This window comes from Delphinus delphis, chromosome 16, assembly GCF_949987515.2.
Source record: "Delphinus delphis chromosome 16, mDelDel1.2, whole genome shotgun sequence".
Taxonomy (NCBI): domain Eukaryota; kingdom Metazoa; phylum Chordata; class Mammalia; order Artiodactyla; family Delphinidae; genus Delphinus; species Delphinus delphis.
The window spans coordinates 19829697-19845384 of NC_082698.1; the positions used below are offsets into that span (position 1 = coordinate 19829697).

Genomic DNA, 15688 nt, shown 5'->3' on the forward strand with positions numbered 1-15688 from the left:
TCATTATATTGTAATGTCTATAAAATATTTTTTAATTTTATTGAGTTGCTTTTGAATAGGTTATTTTAAACATTACTTAATACTTAGGATTTTTAAGCATGAAAGCAAGTTTTATACTGCGATATTTTAGAAGTCAGTTCTGTCAAATCTGGTATTTTCTTTCAGCCATTTATAAAATCACTGTGTCCTAATATGACACCCTCTTTGTACATGTTTTATTAAAGGGAATTACAAACAAAAATGGCCAATCATGCCTGTAAATAAGCGATGAGAAACATCAGAGGAGCCAAATCTTATATTAGTTGTTTCATTAAACAAATGTGCAAAAAAGTCTTATTGGATTGGATTCTCCACTAAATTTACACAGAAAAAAACAAATGACTTTGCACATACTTCTTTTGACATTTCTAATTGTTTCTTACAGGTGCTTACCATGTGTTACTTTAGAATTTACAAGATAAACCACTAAATGTAATAAAGGGGAAATTTCAAGATGGCCCAATGACTTCCTGTAATGACAGCGTACAATACTTAATATTGCAATGCCCAATACTACCTTCAGCTCTTTTTTATTATTCCACTACACAAAAGTTTAAAATGAAACACAAAAGCGCACAGCATAGGGAGACAGTTTCATTTGGAAACAAAAATACTATTCTTTTGCCAAAATGATGACTATTCAACCATTTCCAAATGCACAAATGAAAACATATCTAAAGATTGGAAAATTGAGTAATAGCTGACAAGCAGTAAAAATTAAAGAAGATTACGAAATAGTCACATTTCTAAAGTCTTTTATGTATAGTAAGGAAAAGATACATTCAAGACTTGCTGAATCTACCTAATTTCTAGTTTTACAGGTGTATCTTGCCTCTGTCATAAATCAGAGTATTCGAAATGGAGTAAAACACAATATTTAAATTTCTATCCCTGGTGATCAAATGTTCTCTCAACATCTGAACTGTTCAGCAAGTTGTATGGATTTCTGTCTCCAAAACGTCCCATTCCTCCCTTTCTAACCTCAAAGCCATTGCCTCAGTTCATTTGCTTATCTCTAAATGCTTCCTAACTTGCCTCTCTGCCAACACTCTCTATCACCACATTCTTCACAACAACAAATCTCAGACACATCTGATTATGCCTCTCTTTAGCTAAAATAAGTGCCACAGAATAAAACCTAAATTTCTTAAAATAGCACCCAAGGCCTTCATGATCTGGTGCTCTCAACCTTACCTTCCTGTTTTCTCTCCCACCACATCCATCCACAGATCCACATGCCTTTGCATAGCCTATTATTTCGGTCAGTAATGTACTCTCCTCGTCAACATTTAAGAGATCCTCTAAAGCTCAACTCAAATTCCATCCTCCTCCATGAATCATTTCTTCCCATTGGAATAAACATTTCCCTTTTCTGTGCCCACCTGCACTTCCTTTAAATTGTTGCTATAGCATTGCTCTCAGGTTGGTGCTGGAGTCAGTTACATAAGTGTCTCTTTTTCCCACTATGGTTCTGGTCTGGTCCTCATATGCTTCCCTTAAAATGCTGAAAACTTATCAAGCCACTCAAATAATATGGACCTCTGTTCTCCAGACATTTTTATTCTAATAAAGGAATATATATATATATATTCATAATAAAATTAGGGGGTAAATTTTATGGTATGCAAATTATGTCTTAATAAAAAAATAACATTAGGGTAAGTGGTACATGAAAGTTAAAGACAATCCTTTCCTGTACTTCCTCAACAGGCAACTCTTTGATGGTAATAATGTTTTTAAGAAGGTAAATATCATCGTGGGTTGTCTAAAAAAATTGTTGGGAATTGAGTTCTCCATATTTTTAAATTACAGGCATGGAGAAAAAAATTAAGCCATCTTTAATGACTTAAGACCTAATAAACATTTATAAACTGGTTCCTGCTCTCTGAAACCCACATAAATGATAATAATAGAGGCTTCTTTTGCTTATCTAGGTCATCTCCATAAAATTGGGTATTTAAAAACACTTAGATTCACCCATGACTTGCCACCAAATAGGATCACAAACTGCTTCCTGATTTCCACCTGAATGATCTAAGTATCTTAACGCTGCCTCTTTAAGCAAACCAAGCTAAACCAAGTTTAGTGTGGTAATTCTTGCTTCATCAACTTTCTACTGGGAAAACAGTTTGATTTTAGGAATAAGATCCATGTAAGTTGTTTCAGTTGTTCTTGTGTACATATGGGTGCGCACATACACTTTTTTTCCTGGTATCTTCCTTTAAAAATTGAGATATAATTCACACACCATAAAATTCACTCTTTTAAACTGTACAATTCAGTGGTTTTTAGTATATTCACAATGTTGTGCAACCGTCAACATTATCTAGTTCTAGAACTTTTTCATCACCCCAAAGGGAAACCCAGTACACATTAAGCAGACACTTCCTATTTCCCTTATCACCTGCCCCTGGCAACCACTAATCAATCTGCTTTCAGTCACTATGGACATGCCTATTCTGTGCATTTCAAACAACTGGAACCATACAATATGTGGTGTTTCGTGTCTTGCTTCTTTCACTTAGCATAGTGTTTTCAAGGTTCAACCACGTAGTAAAATGTATCAGCATTTCATTCCTTTTTATGATTGAGTAATATTCCATTGCATGGATATACCACATTTATTTATCCATTAATCAGCTGATAGACATTTAGGCCGTTTCCACTTTTTGGCTATTATGAGTAATGCTGCCATGAACAGTGGTGTACAAGTTTTTGTGTGAACATGCTTTCATTTCTCTTGAGTGTATAATGTAGGAATAGAATTGCTGGGTCATAATGGAAACTATCAATATGTAACTATTTTTAACCATTAAACCATATTAACTTTTGGAGGATCAGCCAAACTGTTCCATTTTACATTCACATACACTTTTTTTTTTTTTTTTGCGGTACGCGGGCCTCTCACTGTTGTGGCCTCTCCCGTTGCGGAGCACAAGCTCCGGACGCGCAGGCTCAGCGGCCATGGCTCACGGGCCCAGCCGCTCCGCGGCATGTGGGATCTTCCCCGACCGGGGCACGAACCCGTGGACCCTGCATCGGCAGGTGGCCTCTCAACCACTGCGCCACCAGGGAAGCCCTCACATACACATTTTTAAGGGCAGTAACAACACTTTTTATTTTCACATTTTGCTTAAAAGTAAATTGTTCTGTCCCTAGAGGAAAAGATTTCCTTTGGGACTAAGTGTCCTTAGAAGTCAAAGTAAATTCTAGATTTTACAAGACAGATTAAACCCCTCCAAAGAATAAAGATGTATACAGCAATACATCAAACCCTTACTACAGCAAAGTTTATTCTAGCCATCAAAGGCATTAAATATGCAAATATTTTTAAATGAAAGAGGAAAATAATGACAACTCCCAGTTTTATACAGTCAGCCAATAACTATGCACTGACCCTCCACTCACAGAAACATCTACTCCAACATCACTCATAGACATTTCAAACTTAATATGTCTCATGGGACTTCCCCGGTGGTCCAGTGGTTAAGAATCCGTCTTGCTATGCAGGGTATACCAGTTCGATCCCTGGTCAGTGAACTAAGATCCCACATGCCACAGGGCAACTAAGCCCATGCACCACAACTACTGAGCCTGCATGCCACAACAAAGAGCTCGTGTGCTACAACGATAGATCCTGCATGCCACAACTAAGACCCGACACAGCCAAAAGATAAATAAATAATTTTAAAAAAAAGATAACAAAAAAACTTATGTCTCAAACTGAACTTCTGTTCTCTACTACTCCCCAAAACTGTTCCCCCTGAAAACTTTTGCCTACATCCCAAACCTTGATGTCAAGTTTGACTTCTTCCACTCACCTATACCCCACATCCCAGTCAGTAAATTCTATTGATTCTATCATCCAAATACATTCAGAATCCACTCAAATCTCACCACCTCTAACAGATACACAATCTTGCACCAAGATTATTGTACCACTATGGTCTAGTGTCAAAACACAGCCAAAATAATCCTTTTAAAACATAAGTCAGATCGTGTCCCACTTCTAAGGGTCATCCAGTGGCTTCCCAACACCAAGTACCACATGCTTGGTATTCCCTCTGCCTGCCATGATAGTCCCCTTGATATTACACAGTCATCTCAGTACTCGAGGGGGATTTGTTCCAGGACCCTGGCGATACCAAAATCTGTGGCTACTCAAGTCCTTTATACAATATAAAATGGCCTAATATTTGCATATAACCTTCACACATCCTCCCATATACTTTAAATCATCTCTAGATCACTTATAATACCTAAGCCAATGTAGATGCTATGTAAATAGTTATAAATACTATGTAAGTAGGCTCTGGCACACAACAAATTCAAGTTTTGCTTTTCAGAACTTTCTGGAATTGTTTTTCCCAAGTATTTTTGATCTGTGGTTGATTTAATCTGCAGATGCAGAAGCCACAGATACGGAATACCTATTGTACGCGTTCTCTTACCTTCTTCAAGTCTTTGCATACATGTCACCTTCTTAGTGAGGACTTCACTTAGCCACTCTATTTAAATTTGCCATTGCCCCCTAACACTCCCTTTATCTTCCTCCCCTGCTCTATATTTCTCCATAATATTTATATTAACAAAATATATACTTCACTTATTTATTTCTCTTTACCTCCAAGAATATAAACTCCATTAAGGCAGGAGGGTTTGTCTGTTTTGCTTACTGCTGTATTCCCAGCACTCAGAACAGGGCCTGGCACATAGTAAGTGCTCAATAAATATTTGTTGATTGAATAAATGAACAAGTGAAAGGAAGCATAAAGCTGCTCAGAAGAGCTAAAAAGAGGCCAGAGAAATATTTATGAGGAACTAGTATACTAAACATAATAAAGTTGTGATGGGAATGGAAAGCACCATTTCTATAAAAATATGCTACAATGTTTCTATAGTTGGCTTTAAGAAAAATTGCTATCCTTGACTATTTCATTGTTTTCAAAAAGGGTCCATCCATTGTCCATTGCCAAGGGCCCTTAGCTTCTGAAGAACTGAAAAAAACTCTGGGAGGTGACAAGTTCCTAGAATGATGATGTCCTTTTCTAAACTGCCACATATACACGGAGCCAAGGACTTTCATGGTCTTGGCTTTCTATTAGATCTATTCCCAGGACCATCATATAGTACAATCATAGGTTTCTTGGCCACCTTCCAGCTAAAGCTACTAATTGGTAAACTCACCTTCCTTAGAACTACAATCACAGCATCTTCAAACTAAAATGGATCTTAAAATGATCTCAACCCCTTACATATTTTATATATTTAAAAAACTACAGTGAAAAAGAAATAGTGACTTGCTCAAGATAACTTGAATAGTTACACTAAGTATTTTTCAAATAGTAAGTGATAAATACTATTAAATCTAAGAGAATTCAGACACTTGGAACAAATTCTCTAAAATCCAAAACCAGACAATGTTATTTATAAAAGCTAAGTTGAAGTTATACCTCATAGTATCAACAACTCTATCTATCCACACATTAAAGTTAAAAGTTATAACAGAACCATCAATGAAACTTTGGCATTCAGCAAACAGTAAATGATGGATAAATTCGGATTTTAAAAAAATGTACACCTCTTCCCCAAAGGAGGCTTTCCTTGTCCAGTGTTGGAAATGATGAGGATTTCTAAATTCTTTTTCAAGTAACAACTTTCCTAAGCATTACTGGCTTCAAAATAGCAGTAGAAGGATGTTTCTATGAACCAATCATTTTCACATGGGGTTCAGAGAGAAAATCTGTTAAAAGGTACATGATTTTCACCACACCTACCACTCTCTCCCCCTTCCCCGACAATATTCTAACACACCTCCTAGGGAAGTGTGTCCTCAGCACTGTTTCTGATACGAGTATGTTGCAGCCTTCAAGTGCCTTACAGTGAGACGAGATTGTGAACCACGATTATAAACTATCTCCTGTCATGCTACACAAAAAGGATTACTATTTTCATGGACAGTAATTTCTTGCCAAAACCCTTTCCATGGTCTGCATCTAGTGAAATCCTACTGTGCCTTTAAAGGCCCATCCTTATTCCTCTTTCCTGGGGACCTTTTTCTGACCATTCCATCCATGGTGCTCTTTTCTTGACCAGATGACCTATGGCATTTGTCATCTGTACCTGTCATTTAGCATTCATCACACACTGGCAAGTAACATCTTTTGTACAGTCGTCTTAGTTGTTGCTGGCTATTTTTACGTTTGACTGGATAGAGTCAGAATCCCAAAGAGTTACATAATTGATATTCCTACGGGTGTTTTCTGGACAATAACGCTTTATGCTCTTACATATGAAGGGAAAGAGTCAGAAGTCCCAAAAGAGTAACTGGGTTTTAGAATACACAGCACAACCATCACTGAACTATAATTTTAAAAGCTTTGGGTTATACCAAAATAATGATTTCCAACCTTTTAAAGTAATAAGGATGGCTTTTAAAAACAAAATATGTTTTAAAAAACCAAAAACATATTCAATATTATTCAGGTGTTAAATTTCTTTTAACTGAGAATACATGCTTTCAAAAGTATAAGTACACAATGTCAGGTATGGTACTCATTTGGTCTACAGAGCATACCTGATGTGCACAAGAAGCTGAGGTTCCTCCAGGACCAGACTGGCACATGGTTGAATGTTACTGTGCTGTGGACATGGAATATTACTGCCACATCAAAAAGTACTACTACCTAAAAGTATTTAGGAGCAAGCAAAATATAGAAATACTAACAAATCCCTCCCTACCCCAACCCTGCTCCTACCCCCAAATCCAGAATAAATTCCTTCAGCAACTTAACCCTTCCTCCCAAGAAGTAGCAGATTTTAAGCAATGTGAAACAATTCAATGTTTCAATAATAAACTTTTCTTGTGGTTTCAAGTTAATAAATAATATAGCAAAAGGAACAACAACAACAAAAGAACATTATAGACAAACCAAATAGCAAATATTGAAAGTCCATCTCTCATATATTTTCTGATTCTAGTAAAATCTCAATCCCATTTACCCATTTCATCACCCTCTTAAAACAAACAAACAAAAACCACCAATATTTTCCAGCAGAGGTAGAAATATCATTCTAACCTCAGTTCAAGTCCTTTGTGCAGTCACCAACAAGAATGAGCTTAAATAAACAGCAGTAGAGCACAGCGTTTAAAGGAATTAGCCCTGGGCTCAAGTCTTGGCTCTGTCACTTATTAACTGTATGATCTTGGGCAAGTTACTTAACTAAACTTCAGGTAATTTATGTAAAGTGCTTAACATGACCCTTGGCAGGTTTAAGGGGCTGAGAAAAGTGGTTACTGATTAATTAAGTAATTATATATAATAGATATATAACAAAGATATTCTTCTTATCATAACAATTTCAAAGTTTCCTTTCAATTCCTTCTTGTCTGGCTCTGACGGGTCTATTCCAGGTATCATAAACCTCCACTCTTGACCTATAACTGGTTCTACAACCTCCAATTCTACCCATGGCTACTACCATAAGCAGTTTCTGGAAGTTAGGGAAAACATAACAAAAACCAAAACGGGAGGCCACTTGAGCAAGCCAAAACAAGAACAAAATCCACTTTGAAACAGTGAATTCACTCAAGTAGGAATCACTGCCTTAGAACCTGAGACAAAGAAAAAGGCAAAAGAAAAAAACAAACCAAATTATTCAAATACTTTTAAAACCCTTACTTCCAGTTAAACAAATGACTGACGATTTGAAGCCCAAACAAATTTTAAACAACATTATTATTGTCTGCAGGACCATCAATAACCAGCACTACTAATGAAACATGCCTCATTAAAATACCTTTCTTTAACACTTTTAATTTAACAATGATTTAACCATTGCTAGACTATTTTTTAATATTAAGTCTCAACAATTTCTTCAAGTTTCTCCTTTCCCATGCATTCCAACAAGCAGTGAATTAGTTCTTCATCATGTGTTTAGGCCTCCTGCTGGGAAGCATAATTAAAATTAAGCAAGCAACAATTCCACTTGGTGCTAAGATCCTGTCAAATCCTTCGATGAAGTTGAGTCTGGTTTCTCCAGGAGCCAGCTGAAAGTTCTGCAACAAAAACTTGGGGCTGCTCAACTCGATGCTGGCCATTCAGTAGATGGCACTCTTTCCTTTGGGCCCAAATTACAAAAGCACCAAGAAGCATGTTCTGTGACATTCAGGTGTGATACAAAACAGGGATTCCCTCTTCAAAGCACTTAACTGGTCGTCACAATCCCTCCAGAAACCCATTCATCAAAAGCTGATGGTCCAACCAGACACTTTTAAAGAGCCCAAGGAAGTTCAGATTATAAAACATCAACTACAATATAAAATCACCTAACTCAAGTGATTACCAAGTAATCAGCTTCTCAGAGCCTTTTCTATGTCAAGCAGATACACTTTTTATTCAGGCATAAAATTTTCCTTTCCTATTACATTCTGCTACAGAGGCGACAGTCTTTCAGTGGCTAGTGACCAAATCTTGTCTATCAAATATCTCATTAAGGTATTTAACAATAGCAAAGTGTTTAGAGAACTATGATTTTGTCATTATTAACATTCACTGAGATCAATGAAAGATATATTACTTTTGTATTACTTTCAACATTTTTGGTTGAAAAAATTCATGTAATCTTTGATACCCACTTAAAAAGAACCAAACATCCTAATACAAAATTACTGTACATCTAGTTTTGCAAAAAAAACGGGTTTAAATAATATGGATTTCTGATTCATTAATGATATGTCTTTTACTTTAATACATAATGGCTCCCAACTATTACATGACAAGGTTTCTTACACTTCTGTTTCAGAGATCTTTTTTTTTTTTTTAATTTAAAAAGCAGACAGTTGTGGAGAGAGATGGAAGAAAATTCTTTTTAGTGCAACCTCCAGGTGAAAGCCAAACTTTTCAGCAGTCACAGAGGAACCACCTTAAAAATTCCACCTTTCTCTAGGAAAGATAAAACTCAGTCCTAGCAATAAAAGTCAAAGGAGAAAGGCAAGGTAAAAGGAACACTGTTTTAAAATTTAAAAAAGAAAAAAAAAAGCATTGGGAGTAGGGACAAGAAATAAGAAAAATATACCGATTTCATTGCCAATCTCTTTCCTCTGTACACTCTCACCCTATGCACTTAAGCCCATTCACAACTCCACTTGAGCTCTATCACCCTTCCCCAACCACTTCCTTAGATATTACAGAATCTTTTTCTTATGTACTAATAAGACAAATGAGATTAGAAGTAACAACGCAGCTTACAGTTGCTGGCTCTAATTTATGTAGGATTATAAGTAGAGTGTTCTTAAAGAAGAGTCCCTGGGGAGGCCTTGATCCCAAAATATACTCCTTTAGACATACCAAATAAACCTAACTACCTTCTCCATGAGGATACTGAGTAAACCTATCTTTTTGCTATGGCATTTAGTCATTCCAGCAGATCAAACGATGACAGGACAAGAATACTGTATGGAAAAGGGAAAAGGAAATGCTGTCTTTGCACAGGATGAGCTGAACCATTGTGGAAGAACTTCACAGAAACATTGCTGATGGTGACAAATTAAAGGCATATACTAAGTCCCCAAGACACTGATAAAACTCAGCACTTCTCCAACCTGACTGCTTTCTACATTGTTGGAATTCCAGCTCCCCTAGCAGGCAACCAACAATAGCCATGAGAGCTGAATTAAACAGGCTCCTGAACTCACACATGCACTGTCCTTTCCTCTTCCATCCAAAGTAAGCACTTCCTTGGTGGGGGAGTGAAAAATTACAAGAACAAATTCAAAAGGGTATAAGAGATAGCAAAAAGAATACAGTAACAATTTCATGTACGTTACTTAGAATTAAGTTTTCATATTACTTGCCTTAATGCACATTGTGAGCATCAAATTTTTTCAAATTGTTTTATTAATATATACGGTGTGCTTCTTGAGACATTGGTTTTAAGAACATATGTTGTTGTTATTGCCCTTAAGTTTATAAAAAGTATTTTTACCCCCTGGCTGGCTGGTTGTGGGAAACTTTTTTATCTTAAGAACATCAGTATGCCTATGGCAGAAAAAGTGAGCTGCATAACCCAAGGTTCAAACTGTAGTCTTGTTTGAGGAGGTAGCAATCTTAACTGCTAGTTAATGTACTGCTATACACCAATATCCTTAGGCCCAGTTTCAGGCAATTTAAAACAAGAGGTTTCAAAGTTCATCTTATATCAGGGAGCCTTACCATTTCCAATCAAGCTTTAACTAAAGCCAACTTTTAAACAAGTAATTGTAAAGTATATGGTGGTGAAACAGATCAGCTTGACATCAGGTAAAAAGCTCAACTTAGATCTAACCTCATTATAAAGATATAACTATATGTCAAAGCCTAAACATCTTTCATAATAACATTTCAGCTATGGCATAGTTAAAAACTAGTCTATACAATCTTCCTAAGAGGAAAATTTACAAAAACAAAAAGGCTTTTAATATCAGGGATGGGTTTCATCCATTTTATACCTTTTGGTGACCATGCAACTACTTTTTGAGTTATGCTAGACAACTCTGAAAGCCACATTCATTCTTTAAGGTTTCTAGGATACTCTTTATTAAATTGTTCCTTCAGTGTAGTAAGTCATGTCCTAGAAACCTAAAAGAGATTATTAACACAGCTTTTCAAAGATACCCAACAAAAAATAGTTTAAAGAAACAAGAGACTGATTCTCATTATCTATGCTATCGTCTAAGTCTTTAGGGTAAGTTAAACAGTACTTTCTTGACATTCAAGTATGTTTTCAACTGTGCAATTAACTTACTTTTGAACTTGATTTTGCGATTAGTCCACATATAACAGACCAACATTAAAATACACATGAAATAAACAAAAAACCCACACACCTTTTTTTCTCCAACACTTTGTTAATTTTCAGTTAAAGCTGCTCTATGCATGCTGTTGGTATTCAAATATTCACTGCATGAATGCCAAGTGAGTCATTTCTAACTAACCTGAAGGCAAGAGCATACCCCAAGTAGTATGCTTACACTCATGTGTGTCCATAACTAGCTACTGCCAGAAGAAAAAAATAAATTCATCTAACTATTATACATAAGGGATATACAAGGGGTAACAGACTTTTTTTCTTTCAAGCCATAGTCAATGAAAGGCTGATAACTTATATAATTTAGAGAAGATTCTTAATATACACAACCCATTGCAGTAAAAATTTGAGATTGTCTTGGCTTTCGGCCAAGACAATTTAGTCACTAGCAGGACCTGAAAGACCTCATAACAATCGCATCTAGAAATACTGGGGCATGGACCCCAAGATCAAATGACAAAGCATTAACATAGAAGACATGAAATAAAGTATCAGGGCACCCATTTTGAATCTCAATGACAAGACACAGTCTATGACTGCTCAATTAATTTCAAATAGGGTGTCCATGTTTAAAAGAAAGAATAGTACTCTTGATTAAACATTTAAAATATTTTCTATTCAAATCTACAAGTTTAATATTTCCAACGGAATCTGAAACAGCACTGAATTTTAATTATAGCAAAAGCATATTAGCAATTTTTAGTATGAGAAACAGATTAGTAACCTGTGTCTTCAGTACCATGTGAGTTTTCTTAATTCAACGTATGCTTGTTTTTAAGCATTTTTTCCTAATATTACCTTTCACTAAATTGCCAACAAAGGACACATTAACTCTCTACAATAGTTATTCTAAACATTACGTAAAACAGCTACTAATTTAGGTTATAATTAATTTGCTTGACGTATCCACTACACTGGTGAAGCAGCAACACACAGTTCCTTGAGGAATGTGAGTGACAAAGTAAAAGCCACAAGTGACATCTTTCCATGTCAGGCTAATTTTAAGAGGCAACTCGGGTGGAATTTCGAACAAACTTAAGTTAAAATTCACCTCAGGTTAATATGGTGGTGTTGGTAATCAGAAGATGAGGCCTACCGATTTAGTGCAGAACCAGAATCCCTCCAAGGACCCTGCTGGACCATCTGGAGCCCTACACATCTGGCAAGCTTGAAAAACAAAAAAGACTTTAATCTTTAGTAATTAAAAAGATAACATACTACAGCCCAAATTCTAGCATCCTAGCTAAACATATGTTGTGTGAAAAGAGAATCCTCTTCCAAAGTCAAAAGGTGATTCTACTTAACGCAGATTACCACCATTCACATTTAAACACAACTTGGTGGTACTAACACAGGAGGGTGTTACTAAACAAGGCATATGCACACCTGTAGTCTTGGAGATACTGTGAAGGTACTTCATTGATTTGCTAGAATTACCACAAGTGTAATAGCAGCAGGGACTACTAGTTATGTGGGCTCACTCTCAAGCCAGGCTCTGGGTTCAGAACCAGCCCGTCTGTGCCCAGTAGCTGTACAAAATACTTAACCTCTTTATGTCTGTTTAGGCACTGGGTTGTCATGAGGATTAAGTAAATTAAATCATATAAAACTGTGCCTGGCACAGAGGTAGAGCAAATAAATATTGGCTGTTACAAATATCTGCTGAGTCTTCACTTGCTGGGTTGCATGATATAGACACCTTCAGAAAAAATGTCATCTTATACTGACGATGATAAACACATATAACACTGAGTACCAGACTATATTCTAAGCACTTCCCATATAACAACTCAGTTAAGATTTCGATATTATCATTCCCCAACATTTTACAAACCCAATTTGTTCAGAGTTGGGTTTTTATGCTTTTATGTGACTTCTTCCTTCAACAGAAATGCTTCTTATACTCTGACGACATACATAAGTGCTGCCCTGTACTGCTAGCCAACTACTTTGAGATAGGAGAGATTAAACAGCTAACAACCTGTATAGGCTTGAGTGTGACAAAAACACTCAGACACGACAGACCTACTTCAGGAGGCCTCACAACCCCAGAGGTTGGGCCCCACCCTGTATTTAGGATTTAGGATTGTGTGTAGGAGGTCGGCTGATGCTGTGTCCTCTTAGTCTCAAAAGACGTTCTGGTTTTACAAAGACCAGATCCACACTTCAAACATCATTGAGCAGAAGCCACATTCATCCCAGTGTAACATTATTGAAAAAGGGGGTTAGAAATAGCAAAGAGTACAGTATAATTTTCTCATTCATTTTCGGAATGTAAAACTTATATTCTGAAAATACAATCCTTCTATTATGCAAAATAGTTCCTAGATGGCATATAATCACATATGTAATATGTCAAATGTTTACCAACAAACATTTCCTTCTATCATACCTGTAAAAAGCTGCAACATGTTGAATGCCTCATACCCAACTACCTCAAGAACTCTTAAATTATGTTTAACATTCGAAACAGATACACCATTTTTTTTCCTTAAAAGCAACTATTACCAACATGCCAACATTTGCGGTCAATTTAAAGAGTTTTAAGAGCACAGACTGAACTCTTTGGAAAAATGAACACTTAAATATAGCAAAAGTGGCCATTTTTTTTTCTGGTCTTCCCTCTGCAAAGTTAATCTGCTCAATTTAAGCAGAAGAAAATGAGTGAGTTACAGTGTAATTACAATGCAATGGAGACTCAGATATAAAAACTTTATACATAGCTAAAAAGTAACTTAACCCTATAAATGAATAAGTCCCATATCTTAATTACACATTTTTAAAAACAGTCCAGCATCTTATTTAAAAACGACAAATTATGCTGTATTCTTCGTTTACTCTCTTTAACAGTCTCATTAGAAGTCTTCTAAAGTCAAAATTAGGATGTACCCAGTATGATGCAGTTGCACTCCATTCCAAGAAAAGCAACCATTTCATACTGCTAAATCTAACATGTCGTACAATTTAACATAAACGTGCCTGCACGTTTATGTAGCTGATTCCTACCCCCTCCCCCAAACCTTATCAACTCCTTCACCAAACTTGCATATAATCCTCACTCAAAGCCTCTTGGTTGGGCTTCCCTGGTGGCACAGTGGTTAAGAATCCGCCTGCTGATGCAGGGGACATGAGTTTGACCTTCCTGGTCCGGGAAGATCCCACATGCCGCGGAGCAGCTAAGCCCGTGCACCACAACTACTGAGCCTGCGCTCTAGAACCTGCGACCCACAACTACTGAGCCCGCGCGCCACAACTACTGAAGCCTATGCACCTAGAGCCCGTGCTCTGCAGCAAGAGAAGCCACTGCAATGAGAAGCCCGCGCACTGCAACCAAGAGTAGACCCTGCTCACTGCAACTACGGAAAGCGTGCACGCAGCAATGAAGACGGAATGCAGCCAAAAATAAAATGAATAAAATAAATAAATTTTTAAAAAATGTCTCTTGGTTGAGTTAAATTCCATTTCTCTCTATACCCCTCTAGCAGGTCAATTGCAACAGCACATGTGCCAAAGAAATGAGTAGTTTTACTCACGCTCCCATTTTAAACGGGCACCTACTTGCAATTAAATCTCTGCAACAAAAAAGTTTACCTGAGGCCATTCTTGCCATTCTAATAGAGGCCTAGCTTATTCTACCTGTCTCTGTGGTCTTGCCTCAGCTATAATAGCATACCCCCAAAGAGGCTGGACACCAGCAAAGCGGACCTGCTGCCAACTCTGCCTGTCACCCCGGGCAGGAAGCGCAACCTAACATGTATACGTTTGTAGGGGTGGGGTGGGTGTGGGTCGGGGGGGATGGGAACGCAAATTACAGGAGAAAGGTTTGGTTGAATACTTTCAACTTGTAACAGAAGTTGTTTAAATGAGAAAAACAAAACTAACCAACACTCCCTCCCTTACCTCCACCCTTTCCAACCGCGGGAACCTACCACCTTCCTGGAGCGCACCTTCAGTGCTTAAAGTACCCCGGGTCACTGACGCTTCAGCCAGCTCTTGATTTTTAGAACTCCCAGTCCTCCGGGAGAAACCAGAGGACGCCCGAAAGACTCGGGCCCACCCCGCGGCGTCCCGAGATCCTCCCCTGCAGGTCCACCCTCTTCGAACCAACCCGAGGCTCCCATTCCAGTCCCGGAGGAAGAGGGGTCCACCTGAGGCCGCAGGGGCAGCCAATAGGCAGTCCCCTCCACCCCGCGAGCCTTCGCGTTCCCCACCCCCGCGCGACCCCCTGGAAGGGTCCCCGCAGCCCAGCCCGCGCGGGCGCCCGCCGTCCCCGCCGGGAGGAGCGGCGGGAAGGCCGCGCCTTCTCTCCCCTCAGGATTACCTCGCAGCGCGAAGCCGGCTTTGTGCTTCCCTCCCTCCTTCTCCGCGGCCGCCGGGGCTGCAGCGGCCGCGCGATCCTCCACCGCCGCCTCTTAAGCGCCGCACGGCTCCAGAGGGAAGGGCAGAAGGGGAGGGGGCGTGAGAAGGGAGGGACCTGGGGGCCGAGCCCTGTGTAGCAGGAAGCGGCGACACCTGGGTCGCTATGCCTCTAGCTCTCGCTCTCTGTTTTTAAAAAATATAATTTAAACCCCCTTCTTCCCCCTCCCGCCCAGCGGCCCCGCGACCGTTACCGGCAGGCGGCTGGCGCTCTGGCGGGACTGGCCGAGAGCCCACCGAGTGTCCCTTGGCCCCGCCCCTAAGGCCCCGCCCTTAGGCCCCCGGCTCCCCTGGCTCCACCCCCACAGGCCCGCCCCTCGCAGCCCCCAAATGCTCATGGCCCCGCCCCTCGGAATCACAGTACGTTCCTGGCCCCGCCTCCTCA

General features: G+C 38.8%; 1 protein-coding gene across 4 annotated transcripts in view; it reads right to left on the reverse strand.

Moving 5' to 3' along the window:
- Window positions 1-15688, reverse strand: part of ADD3 (adducin 3) — a 124029-nt gene that overhangs the window by 106527 nt on the left and 1814 nt on the right. For 2 of the 4 annotated variants that reach the window (XM_060034091.1, XM_060034093.1), the window contains exon 1: window positions 15209-15453. The exons of 1 other annotated variant lie outside the window; for it this stretch is intronic. The gene's annotated coding sequence lies outside the window, so the exon portion shown is untranslated. Of the gene's footprint in view, window positions 1-15208; window positions 15454-15688 lie in introns of those variants that run through there. One more of the 4 variants, XM_060034096.1, reaches the window with a different exon arrangement.